The sequence below is a fragment of the Gymnogyps californianus genome, chromosome 7 (assembly GCF_018139145.2).
Source record: "Gymnogyps californianus isolate 813 chromosome 7, ASM1813914v2, whole genome shotgun sequence".
Classification (NCBI taxonomy): Eukaryota; Metazoa; Chordata; class Aves; order Accipitriformes; family Cathartidae; genus Gymnogyps; species Gymnogyps californianus.
In genome coordinates, this window is record NC_059477.1 from 28,099,888 (window position 1) to 28,113,111 (window position 13,224).

A 13,224-nucleotide genomic window follows, 5' to 3' on the forward strand; every position below is an offset into this window, starting at 1 on the left:
CAGTTGTGTTCCCTGGTTCACTGACTTGCCCGGAGTTTTATAATGCTCAGATACCAGAAGGGAAAAATGGCATTAAACCCCCTGAAGATGTTAAAATTCATATGTTTGGATTTACAGTGCTGCAGGGGCTATCCATTAATTTGATGAATTTCTTGATTTCTCTGTATGTGTGTGTGTGTTCTTGTTAGGATTTTTAGCAGCAGTGAGATATGTTAATAGTCGTTCATCTCTTGAGAATAAAGTTGTATGATACAGCAGAGGGAGAAGGTGGTCTCAGCCCAGGGGACATTAGTGGAGACCATACAGCTTAGCAACACAGACAGCCCTGAACCTGAGACAGCAGATGAGCCCTAGGGCAGTCCTGCTGAGATGTGTTGGCAGAGCTGTTTGTGGGGAAATCGTTGCCCACATTTAGCACTGGAGGTCTGTCTCAGGCAGGTGATATATGCATCTCATCACATTAACAGAAAGAAGTGAGCAAAAATTAAAGCTTTTGTTGGCTGGGAGCACTTCTCCTTGGACTGGATTTAGCACCTGGTGACAAGAAGCATGGCAAAGCTTCGTACTTTCCCTGCCAAGCTGGCTGCATCTAATGAGGACTTTAGCATTCAGTGAGGGCACATGGCCTCTTTCTTTCCATGGCTGGGAACACTTTCAGCACAATTTGGGTTTGTTACATTCAACCAGTAAGATCTGAGGACTTTTAACCTGAGAAGAGTTTGCCAGAAACATGCACATAGATGGATGTCAGAATACAAGGATGGATTAGGTGCTCACAGCTTTATAAATCAAAAGCATTTCTAAACAGTTGCAATTTGTTGACTCCTGAACATTTCCCATGGAGATAAAGAGACCTTCTGAAATTCTGCATCTGTGGGTTACTGTACAGCACACATGACCTTCTTTTACTTAGCCTCCTTTCACAGATGCTTAAGGAATAGCTAAACTGTGAACCTTGGGATGACTGTGAATAGCTTTCAGCTTTCATAGCTGGAGATAAGACTTAAAAATGGACCCTTCCCAATAGGAAGCAAAAGGCAATAAAATATTCCTCAATTTTTATTTTATTTTTTTTTCCAAAATCCCATATTTTTGTTGGTTTTGCTTACTCTGTTTGCAAGCCTGGATCTGGCAATCCTGTTTGAGGTTTGGCCCTTTCAACTCTTCCTACAGAAAGCAGAGACAGCTGTGATGATAGGAATGACAGCCAGCTTTCCCTGTCTGAAGAGATCAGGTGCTAACATAAATATTGCCACATATTAATCTCCAGAGCAGCTCTCCCCTGGGGGTGCAGTTTTGTTTTAGTTTCTTGTAGTTTCATCAGTTATGTATTTAAATAAGTACTCTGATTGAGGGGATGTGGTGCCCTGGGCCCAAATGTTGTACAAACTCTGAACTTGTGTAGAAGACGCAGGGGCAGACAGGCATGGATCAGCAGAGACAGGCAAGGACCCTGTGAGCCAGCACCGAGTGTGAAAATAGGCAGTTGTCATGGCATATCAGAAGTTTATTCCTTCATAGGAGTTATCCCTCCTCTTCTCCTCCTAGGTGACTTTCAGTGCGACACAGAGTAGGCTAAAGAGTCCACAGGCAATTCTACTTTCTTGTTTCTAAAACTAATGCTGCTGTGAGACATCCATGGCCACATCCTCCATCACCGCTGGATTTTGAAGACAGGTTATGAGCAATTTTTCCTTTTTACATGTTGAGGGCCACTTTTCTGGGGAATTTTAGAGAGCGTTCCAAGTCAGTTTGTTTCAGGTAGCAATTTTAAGGTTGTTATTTCAGTATAACCTGTTACTGGAAAGGATAGACTTCAAAGACAAACCAAACCGCTGGGGAAGAAATAACCTTTGCACCCCCAAACCACAGGAACTCAAACTCTGGGGCGGCAAAGCGTGGCCACAGGCTTTCATGCCATGCCAGGAAGCTCACTCAGTTTGCTGGGTGGCAGAAGTGTAGCTTCTGTCAACAGCTTTCAGCAACGGAGCTGAAAGGCAGGTCCACTCCCCATGCATCACTACTCTCATGCCAAAGTATTTTGCTCTTCCCCAGGAAGCACATTTCTTCTGCCTCTCAAGAAAAAGCCACACTTTATCCACAGAGTGTTGTTGACCTTTTGACAAATAGCAGAGATGAGCCTTGGATGATGAACTTGCCGTGCTACATCACGGACAAAGCAAATAAACAGTCCCTGGCTCAGGGGAGATGCTGCACATAGCATCCAAAGCCCATGCAATACAGTCATCCCCAGTTACCTGGAGTCATTTGCAGCCCACTGCCTGCCCACGTTACAAAAAAGTGGATAGTTCTTCATTCCTTTGATTTTTAGAGAGCTTTGGCTCAAATTTCTTGCTGTAAGCACAGCATTGTAAGTATCTTGGTGAAAGCTGGGCTTACAAACTACTCCTTCCTCAGTGTGAGACACTTCATTAACTGCAAGGGAAAGACAGGAATGGTACAGTATAGATGAAGGTCAGGTCTGCGTTTCAGTGATGGGATTGCAATTAGCAGCTTCAACTGTCTGTAGGAAGAAAACTTGGCAAGTCGGGATGTTTTCAGGGCTTGGTATTAGGAGGAAAAAAGCAAAAGAGAGAGGGCAAAAAAAAGAAGAAAAGGGAGAAGTCCAGGTCACAAATATAATAGAAGAGAACATGAAGTCAGCATTTCCCGTCTCGTTGTTATACAAGTTTTGTCTGTGTCTGACAGATAGCTGCTCCACAGCAGAAGTGACCCATATTACTTCTTTATTGTTTAAACAAAGAAAGTTGCCAATTAAAATGGCTTGAGTTTATTTCAGCACTTTGTGCTCTGGGAGCCTCGTGGATTGGAAGGGAAGGCACAGGGTTGTCTGCTCTGCTGTGAAGCAATACAGTCCTTTCAAGTACATCCTACTGGCCCAGCTTTTGTCAGAAAATGTATCAAATCACAGATATCAGAGGTGTAGCAGAGACTCAAGAGATTACCTAATCCATCCCTCCACCCCAGAGGCTGTTCCAGGGAGACGTTTTTCTATGCTGTTCATAAAACCCTTCTGCAAGAGTCATCACACTTCCCTGAGCCACCTGGTTCCTAAATCTCCTGATATCTAATTTAAATCTCCTTTGCTGCAGTTTAAGAGTTTACACCCACTGTTTTTGCTCTGTCCCTAATGGACACAAGGAGATGTCATAGCATGGAACCGGGCAGATGTCAGGTGAACAGCCTCCTGTTCAAAGCAGGGCTAACTCCAAAGTCAAAGCAAGGGGCTTTCTCTCCCTTGGTGACAACTGTTAACTTATTTGAATACCATTACCAGGTCTTCTCCCCTGTCCTCTAAGCAGTTTGGCATCAATTCTTTGAATCTCTTTTCCTAGATCACATTTGCTAGACTGTGTTTATTACTAATTGCTGTGTTATTAGTCATAGCTGTATATCTGATGGATGCTCTCATACATATATGCATGCACCCATACACAGACACATGCATACACAGATAGTTTTGATGACTAGAGCAACAGGAGCAGAAGCCTTTTCTTGGCAAAATGATTTGGTAAAGTGAACTTAATTCTGCATGCTGGGAGTAACAGACTGAGTTGTGCAATGTGAAGTGCAATGAAACATTAAATGGCAATATGCTATGCAGCCACTGGAAGCATTTACATCTTGTAGTATGACGGATGTAACGCAGTTATTGATATGGCAACAGAGCGTATGCCTGGCTTTAACCATTTCAGCAGTCCCTGCTGAAGGTAAGGGTCTCTCAAATCTCCTTTCAGAGTGTATTTACCTACTTGTCCGGCTGGCATTGCTGCGGCTTTGACCATCAGCATGATTTTAACCTGCTATCTCAGCCAGCTTTTCAGCATCTCTATGCTCACTGATAATGTGATTTTGAAGAAATGGACTGTGAACAGGAGCTGGTGCTGTTTGTAGGATCACTGACAGGGTTGCACTTTGGAGCCTGGCTGTGAGCGATAGGGATCACTTCTGTATGTTGACTGGCATGGCTGGGCAGATATCTTGATGGACAGGAGAATTGATCCATAGTAATCTGGCTGAAGATAGCTCTGAAAACTCATAGAGCAAAGAAGCAAGGAAGCCAAACTGCAGTGCTAGTTTATTTATCTGGGAGCCACCTTATCTGTAAGAGCTTCCTTGCCCTAACTTGGCCCAGGAGCCAAGTTGCTAGAATGCAACTACTTCTAAGAGATAACGTTATTTTAGTATTTGCATATTTGTAGTGTGGAGGAAATCCAGATATAGATAGGATGCCATTGTGTCAAATGCTGTAGAAACACAAAGCAGGGAATTTAGTGATCACAAACTAAGCCTAAATAAAGGATAATAGAATGATACAGGGGGACTTAGTACAATAAGGATATAAATCTTGCAAAGCAATGAAAAATACTTAATGTTTGCTTAGTTTTGGGGAGCTGCTATGGTACAGGAGTGTTGTGAGAAGGACTCAAGGAAGGAAGATGAGGTAGCTTTCATAAATTAAGCCAATTCTGGTAGCTGCTCTGCAAGGAACATATTTGTCACAGTTAAAGCTTGGATTTTAAACAAGCTCAGACACAACTGATTGTACAATTACTGTGCCAATAATATATGGATTAGTGTTGTCATGCTTTTAATGGGTAGGTATTTTTACTTTTATTTTACTTATTAAGGTGTTGTTAGAAAGTGTTGATCAGGACAGTGATATTCTACCTGTAGCTAGTCTTGGTTCTCTGGGTACTTCTAGGACATCCCTGAAAAGGGAACTAAGAAAAGAAAGTTTATTAACAGTTGGCTTGAATCACTGGCGGGGGTTTCACATGCTGCCACTGGAATACTCTTAGACCCCTGCAAACCGAAAGAGGTTGAAAAATCACTAGGATAGAATGAATAAGCAGGAAAGAGTTGAACTCCTTGTTTTCATTTTCCCCAGCAGATGTTCAGTTGTTGAGGCATCAGAGCCACCGGATGCTGGAAGAGGCGTTTATGAATGACCTGCTATTCCGCATCGTTGCCTCTGGGGGTGCCACCAAGCTGGGCTGGAGGCGGCAGCAGCTGGTGTGTCTCGGTGGGGTACTCGGAGTAATGGCTGTCATTTGCTGGACGGGTGGAAGTCACAGTGGTCTTCAGCTCAGTCACCACCTGGTCCCTGTCACATGCCACAGGGATTGATATAAATCAAACCCTCTCTGCAGTGGAGGCCTTGAGAAAACAAATTGGTATTTTAAAGCACAAGAAAGGAAGTGTCAGAGATGCAGCCCTAACAGTCTGCCAGTGAGCTGGGGGGTCGTCACGCTGCTCGGGCTGAATGATGAAGGAAGTCATCAACAAGTGGGAACATCTCTGGGAGCACAACTAGAAGAGTAAAGTCCAAATCAAAGGCCAGGGCAAGACAGAGGACACATCTTCCCTTATTGTATATAGCGGTGGTGAGCTCTGGGCTGAAATAAAAGCTAGGGGAAGGGATGGACTCTGCCTCTGAAGACATACAGGCCAGATGCCACCTAAGAAAGTAGCTTGTAGGGAACAACCATTTACAGGCTTCCAGGAGACAGGAGAGCTTTGAGCTCAGAGACACCTATCGTGTCTCATTTCGAATTGGTAAACTTTGACAGGTAGGTGGATCAAGTGATATCTTCACCCTTTTTGCCATTGGCCTAGATATGCTTCTTTTCTTCTTTACTAAAACTAGCCTCAAAATGTGTCTGCATTGTTACAGTTAGTCTCTTGGAGCTGGCCTCAGTGGTAGGAGAGCAGAGAACCAACAGAGTATTGGATGTTTACACCCCTTGGCGAAGTCAGGGCACATATGGGTTCTTGTGTCCAGTATTACCAGAACATCCAGAAGCTTTGTCTTCAAATTAAAAATAAAACTGATAAGGAAGCATAGTCTATGGAGTGCATTTTCCAGGATTCTCATTTTTCTGTGTGTTGTCTGCTACCTGAAAACAAAATGCAAAGTTTGTCTCATCCTGCCCCTGGAAGGAGATTAGCCAGAGTAGTCAGTGACTCTGTTATGGATTTTTCTACAAACACTAATGGAACGGACAGGTACAGATGATTCAACAGCAACCAGATCTACATTCGTTTTTACCCCCTCTGCAAAAAAACAAAATAAAGCAGGAAAAATAAGTAATTTCTATCTTGATCAATCTGGATTATTAAAGTTCCCCAGTGTAAATCACTTGTGGAGCATTAATTTTTATGCCAGTCAAGGAAAATTAAGTAGCCTAATCACATTACATGTTCACCATTACAGGAACTGCAGAGCTTTTCCTGTATTTGGTTGGAGGCTATTCCATTTGGCTGGACTCTTTTGATACTGCTTTGCCTGTGTGTGCAATTAAAAGACTTTTTTTTTTTATTAACCAGTTTTTACATCACACTCAGCGGCCCCGTCACACAACTAAATGACCCGTTTAACAAGCATGATAAAATCCTCATTAGGGCCTATTATAGGATTTAGTGGAATCTTCCTGCTTCACTACAGCACAAGCCTAATCTAATTAACTCCGCCACTTAATTCTCTCCCTCCCTCTTCTTGCTGTTTATTGGGCTTTTTGTGGAAAACAGATCCAAGGAACACAATTAACGTAATTTATCCTGGAAAATCCCCAAACATTAGCAAGCTACAAATGTAATTGGAAAAGGCCTCACAGAGTTCAAGCATAGTAGGCAATTACTCCAAAACTACAGCACTGCATATTATCGTGTTACTTCTTATTATACTTTCCCAAGATGAGCAAGGAGGTAATTCTAACCAAGTGCATTTAAAACCATAATTAAGGGTCATCTTTGTGTTTGAACAGCTTTCGTATTTAATCGAGGAAAAATGTGTGCCTTCAAGAATGAAGTGTTTTGCTAGGATGTGCAATATGGAAAGGAACTGAATGTAGTGTTCTTGAACTCATTGGTATAAATGTAGAACAGCTCCCAGTTATAAAGTCTTGTGCAGTACTTTGTAGCCAGATTTACCAGTCACCAGAAAACAGAATTCAGCCACAAGAGGTAGCTAGTCTTCGTATTTTTTCATGGCAGCAAGATGTAGAACATCTATGAAACACAAGATGTGCTGCAATCAGGTCTGTTGGGCACTGAACATGGGAGGGTCACTTGGGAAGACATCACCATGCTATCCTGCTCTCTTCACAGGCTGAAACCTTTAATTTGCAGTGCTGTTAGTCCTTTTCCTAAGGGTGGTGAACTCCTACCAGATCCCAAGACATCCCAGCCTAGTTACACTGCACCTGAGATGGCCAGCTGGTCCCAGAGGTGCCCTGAGGAGTTAGGGACTGACCTTGATATTCAGAACTGAAGATCTAGCCAGTTGTTGGGACTCCCAGTTAGATACCCATAAGGTGAGGCTGCTGTCTGGATGAAAAACTTCTGACACTTCTGTGTTACCATTACCTAGTAGTTAAGATAGGTCTAGAAGGTGACTAAGTTTCTATAAGAAATGAGAGTAACCTCCACTCAGTATGGAAACATGGTACAAGATGCACGTGGGAGTGGTGAAGAGGTGGGTGGTGGTGCAGAGAGGTACAGGTCTTGCCTAGCTCTTCATTTTAGCAGATGTGTGTGTGTTTGTGTTTGTATGTGTGTAAGAATGAGAAAGAAGCCAAATTAACTCCTCAGAGATGGACAAAAGGAAGCAAAAGAAGATGAGACACAGGTCCAGTATGCAGTGAGAGGAAAGCAGAGGATGAGTGAACAGTTTTGGTTCAAAAATGTCCAACAGGAGCTTAGAGGCAGGCACAAAGGGTTGCCCAAGTCATCCCTTACTCAGAAGAAGTTGATTTTATGCATATTTGCAAATAAACCATGTGTGGACCTTGACTTCCTCCTCCTGGAAGAAATTAGCCAAATGCCTTGGCTAAACTGGGCAGCAGCCAAGTGTGACAAGCAAATAATTGAAGCATAGGATGAAGCAAACTTTAGTTCACATCTCCCATCTTTCTCTGAACCGAGAGAGGAGGATTTTTTAACCTTGTATGGATTTGGCCTCTTTTGAAGTTGTCAAATCAGGGCAAGCTGCCTTTTGGGCAATGTGCTTTCATGCCACACTGAGATGGAGATTACGCAGGGAGTTGGACAAGATGACATGATGTTCCCTTGGGGTCTCCAATATTTGATGCTATTAATTTTTCTTCTTAACTTAGGCCTGGGTTTTTGGAAGCTTGACTCCCAGGGAAGTTCAAATCTGATTTCCTTGATTGTGGCAAGCTTTTGAAAAATTTGATATAGTCTGCTGCTGCTGTTCCTTCTGGAAACTCCAGCTTTGGTTCATCTTCTCTAGCACAGCTTCCTCTAAGGGCAAGAAATCAGAAGGATGCAACCTGGGAACAATCAGACAGACATTGAAACTCTAGTGGAAAGGACCAGAAGCCAAGGCTGAGCTATACAACAGCATCCTTACCCAGGAGCAAGGGAGTTATTGTTTCTGAGCCTAATTCTTTCATGAATCAATGCATTTGGAATAGTAATAATTATCTGTGTGGGGAAGGAAACCCTTAATTAGTTTGCAATGATCTGAGAGGCATGGTATGTCCACACACAGCTGCTCTGGCATGTGTGGTTGAGCTCAACAAGAATGTCTCAGGCATTTTTTTGATTCCTCAGGGGACCTGGTGTCTAAAAAATGCAATCAGCAGCAGGAAAGATGCATTGCATATTGCCTGGCTTTGTGGAGTCTTTGCTGAGATGGAAAAGGGTTACTCCTATCAGTTCTCGCAAACCGTCTCAGCACAGTGACCGAGGTTTGACAGTCTGGTGGAGTAGCGATTGGTATACTGGGGGCAGGTCACAGGCACTTTGCACTGCCTGGAGTTAAGCTCTGTCCTCTCCACTGATCTTCCTCCTGAGCAAGGAGAACTGAGTTTGCCCTGGCTTGCTATTGTGTAGGAGCGCACCAGAGTCAGAGCAGGCATCTTGGGGCCAAAGAAAGACACAGCTTATGTGCTCTAGTGTTGGCAATAGCCTTGCTCCCAGCAGTAGGTAGGACTAGGTGACCTCCAGAGGTCCCATCCCACCAACATTTCTATGATCCTGTGTCTGTATTGTTTTGCTAAGTAGGCTCCATAGCAATAAAATTTGTGTGTCAATTCATTGTCATTGGAATAGGTTTAAATAAGTTGAAAGAAAAAATGCTTTGATATTTAAAATGGCCAATGCATTCCATAAGAGCAGGGTTTTTTGACTTCCAACTTTGTTTTGTTTTTCAGGTTAAGTAAGTAAAATAATGGTATGATTTAACGTTACAATGAGGTCGCTGGAAACACAGTTATGGCAAGCCAAGAGAATATGATACCCTGAGCGTTTTTGTGGGGTCATACTTGCCGTATTTACCTAATTAATGATTATGTAAATTAGACTCTTAGAAGATAAAAATAATAGCCGCCTTGAGTGGTTTCCTAAGGTGGTGTTGGAGGAGCTGCTATTCATCATATTTCCACTGTACTGGGGCTGTAAATATAAGAAAGCTCACCTGTCATTAATGCTAACTTTGATTTCAGCAATAAAGGAAGTTGGCTCATATTTTGTTTGTTATTTTTACCCCAAGCAAACACAATTCCCTGTGATAACTTAGTGTGAGACTACTAAATAAACAGCTTAATGAAGAAAAATAATTGGAAGCTTCCCTCAACAAAGAAATGGATCTGCATTCGCAATCACCATGAGATGGGGCATCATGGAGGAAAAACACCCCAAAGGATGTGTAAGGACTACACTTATGGCAGCTTCATGCTTACAATATGGTGCTGTTTGTTACCAGTATGCAGGTGTGCTCACAATGTGACAATACCCTGGCTGATGCCAGGCCAAAAATGTCCCAGTAATTCTTGCTGGAGTGTCATCTTTGGAGTGAGAACAGAGGATGTCCTGGTTTATTATGGGTACGACTGCAGAGGAAAGTCCCAAACAACACTGTCTCCACAGCTGGTCTCAGCAGGAGTGGGCTTTGCTGTGCAGTTCGCTCTCTCTCTGAAGTGCATTGCCTGCTTGACAATTGTAACTCGGGTTTTGAGTTGAAGGGGCATGTCTCCAAGGCAGTGTGATCCTAGTGCTTGGGCAGGGAAACTTCTTGGCATGGAATGAAACTGCCATGCCAAAATGGTAACGAAAACATGGAAGCTATGAGTAAAATAGGCTTCTTATCCACCATTCACTGAGAAAAACTTTCTGGCCACCCCAAGCAACCCCCCCCGCTGCAAGTATTGTGATAGGCACCAGGTATGTTATTATCAATAATTGCAATGGATGAATGACTCTTCAGAAGGGGGTGGTCTCTGGGCTTTCCGGGATTTCATCTGGAGTCAGCTTTAGACTGTCCCAGAGCAATTGGTACAGGAAGTCTCTGAAACAACTAGAAAAAATGAATGAGACAGAGAGCTCACTGACAGCTCCCATCAATGATAATCTCCCTTCAGGTAAGCACAGCCACAAAGCCCTGGAGAGCACTGATGCTTGCTCCCTGGGCAGAATTTCATGCTTTACTCCAAACTTTCCTCTTTGCACTGGGAACATGGAGGCATTCAGGTTTCAAATACAAGTGGAGTGTAAGGAATTACTGCAAACCAGCTTGGCATTCACTGGTAGATGCACCAGCATGATGCGATCCGCCTCTGCTGGGCGCATTGCATCAGACAGCTGTGCTGGAGTGAATGCTCTGGCTCCAGGCGGGGCTGGCCTGTGATTTGAAGATATAGATGAGTCAGCTTGGAGAGGTTTGCCATTAACACAGGCACAGGGAAATGATGTCCACGCAGGGAGTAACATTGCCTTCAGCTTGGAAGACTGAACAGACGGAAAAACTTGGAGCTAATGTTGTCAGAGCATGTGCGCTCTAAGTGGGTTGTTTCCAGATTTTTTTATGCCTTTTAGTCTTGCGGTCTGGCTGTTTCTTAATTCAGAAAGTGAAAAAAACCCCACCGTGACTGTCTGTTCTGACATTTTCTGTTTGGTGGACCAGACCGCTTCCCTGTATTGACTCTTGTTTCATCAACAGCTTGACTGGAAAAGCTGTCCAGTCTTGATTCCAGGTTTCCCAGTGACAGAAAATCACCACAAGCGCAGGCAGTCATAGCTCTTAATTACCAGAACTGTTATGTGCTTCCTTCCTGTTATCTCACTGCAGTGACTATTTTTGGGATTGCTTTTGCACCAACCTACTGGTTTGAAGAGCGCGTTAGCCAAGTATTGTTCCCCAGATAAGCACCGAAAGACAGACAGCAGCTTTTGCCTCAACCATCTCAGCTCTAAAGACTGACAGCTTGTCTCTCAGGTGGGAAGTCTGAAGGAGAGCAATTTAGCTGCATGGATGAAATTAAAGAAAGAGCGGGAAACAAATCTGCTGAGAGTCATTTCTGCCCTTAAAAGGCAGGGGCTGATGGTCAGGTCTTAATTTCTGCAAATATGCTGACAGCCGTCTGATGAAAATGGATTGTGATTTGTCATTGTAACTGGAGGCTAAATAAGCGTGCTCTTGTTCATGTGCACTAATTTCTGCCATGCCGACTCATCTTGGTCTGTAGTTTTCTGTAGGGGTACCTGGGGCTCGGCAGGCTTTGTAGACCACACTGTCTTGAAGGGCTCTGTGAGTATATTTGAGGCAGGACAGCTGTCTAAGGAGGCGCTCGAGGTAAACCATTTCCCTGTAAAGAAAATGAGGACTGGTCTTCTCTGGTCACTTTTGCTAAGAGCGCAGCACTTGCTTGGATCTGCAGACTCAGCGTGGCAAGAAATTCCTCCACCATGGAATCTCTTTGTTCTTTTTCTATTTCATTTTATGAAAAAAACCTGAAGTAATAAGGAATTCCATTTTAACTCATCACCCCAACCTTGCGCTGACTAATATTGTTGATTTAAGCCCTGAGAGTGTTTCTGTTTTCATGATGGCTTTTTGGTTTGCTGTTTGCCAGCATTATACGGGGGAATGACTCATATTTTCAGCACTGTGAAGGATAGGAAGGAGGGAGTGTGCAAGGTTTCATTCCCACCGGCGGACTGTGGAATGCGCAGTAATTTGAAGATCTGTCTCCCAGAGCAAGAGGGGGCTCAGGCACTAGAAAAAATGGCCAGTCAACTTTTCTGCTAAAGAATTAGCTTTTAAAAAATAAATGTATCAGTTTTCTGGGGAAAAATAGTTTTTGATAAAAATGTGGATATTGTGAAGACTGATTTCTTTTCCATGTTAGCAATACTTCTGTGGCACCTCCAGGCAGCTGTACTTCATACCCTGTTTTCTTCTAGGAGAAAAGAGTTCAACTACACCTCCCATGATGCATGCTGGTGGAACAGCAGGAGTTCTGGGAAACTTGAAAAGAAAGGCTCAGCTTGCCTTTTTGATGAGTTTAGTCTCTATAACTCAGTTTCCCTATGTATTAAAATAGGTGCAGCTGCTATGCCACTGGGGTACTCCATAAGACGTGGTTAGCTAAAGCTTGCACTCCATTTTGAAGCTGAAAAATGCTGTTTCCTTGTCGGCAGTAAGAACTGCCTGTGAAGCACTTCAGACTCCTCAGGTTCCAGTTCCTTTATCACAGCAGTCAGTGCCTGATTTTATTTTTCTTTGGCAGCCTTTGTAATAGCCCAAATATCCTATTAGCTGCCTAAAGCACACTTCTGTTGGAAAGCGTGACTAGCTCAAGGGGAGGCACCTCTAATGGTTTTAAGCAACCTGCCTCGAGTACCAGTAATGCTGTGGCAGCAAGAACTTGCTCCAGCCATTTGCTGCTTCTCAGCATGGGGGACAAGACCCACCGGCACTAGAAGGTCGCTCCTTGCGTGGCCTGTCCTTTGCTGGCTCCTTGCTGGCCTGGGACAGGGCATGGGTGTGCTGAGGCTGTGGCTGCCTGGTGAGGAGGCTGGTCTGAATGATGTCTCCGCTTGGGAGAGTGTCACCCAAGAGACCTCCTCTTTGAGGCAGCCCAGAACTGTGGCTACTGCATCTCTTCCATATCTCAGGATGTGATTTTCCTGCCCCTCTCAGTTTGCTGCCCTACCTGACAACCACTTTACTTTGCTTGTGCTCAGGGTCAGCCTTTCCTAGGATTCAGCCTGGGCTGCAAAAAGCCAGCCAGATGACATGGACACTCAGACTGATCAGGAAAATGCCACTCACCTCTCCCTCTACAGCCCTGCAATACAGATGTATCCTTAGTGAACTTGCAAATCAAATTGAATTTCTTTCTCCTGTTCCAGTAATAAGGAGATTTTGTTGTTAACTGGCAGGTGCCACTTTGAATT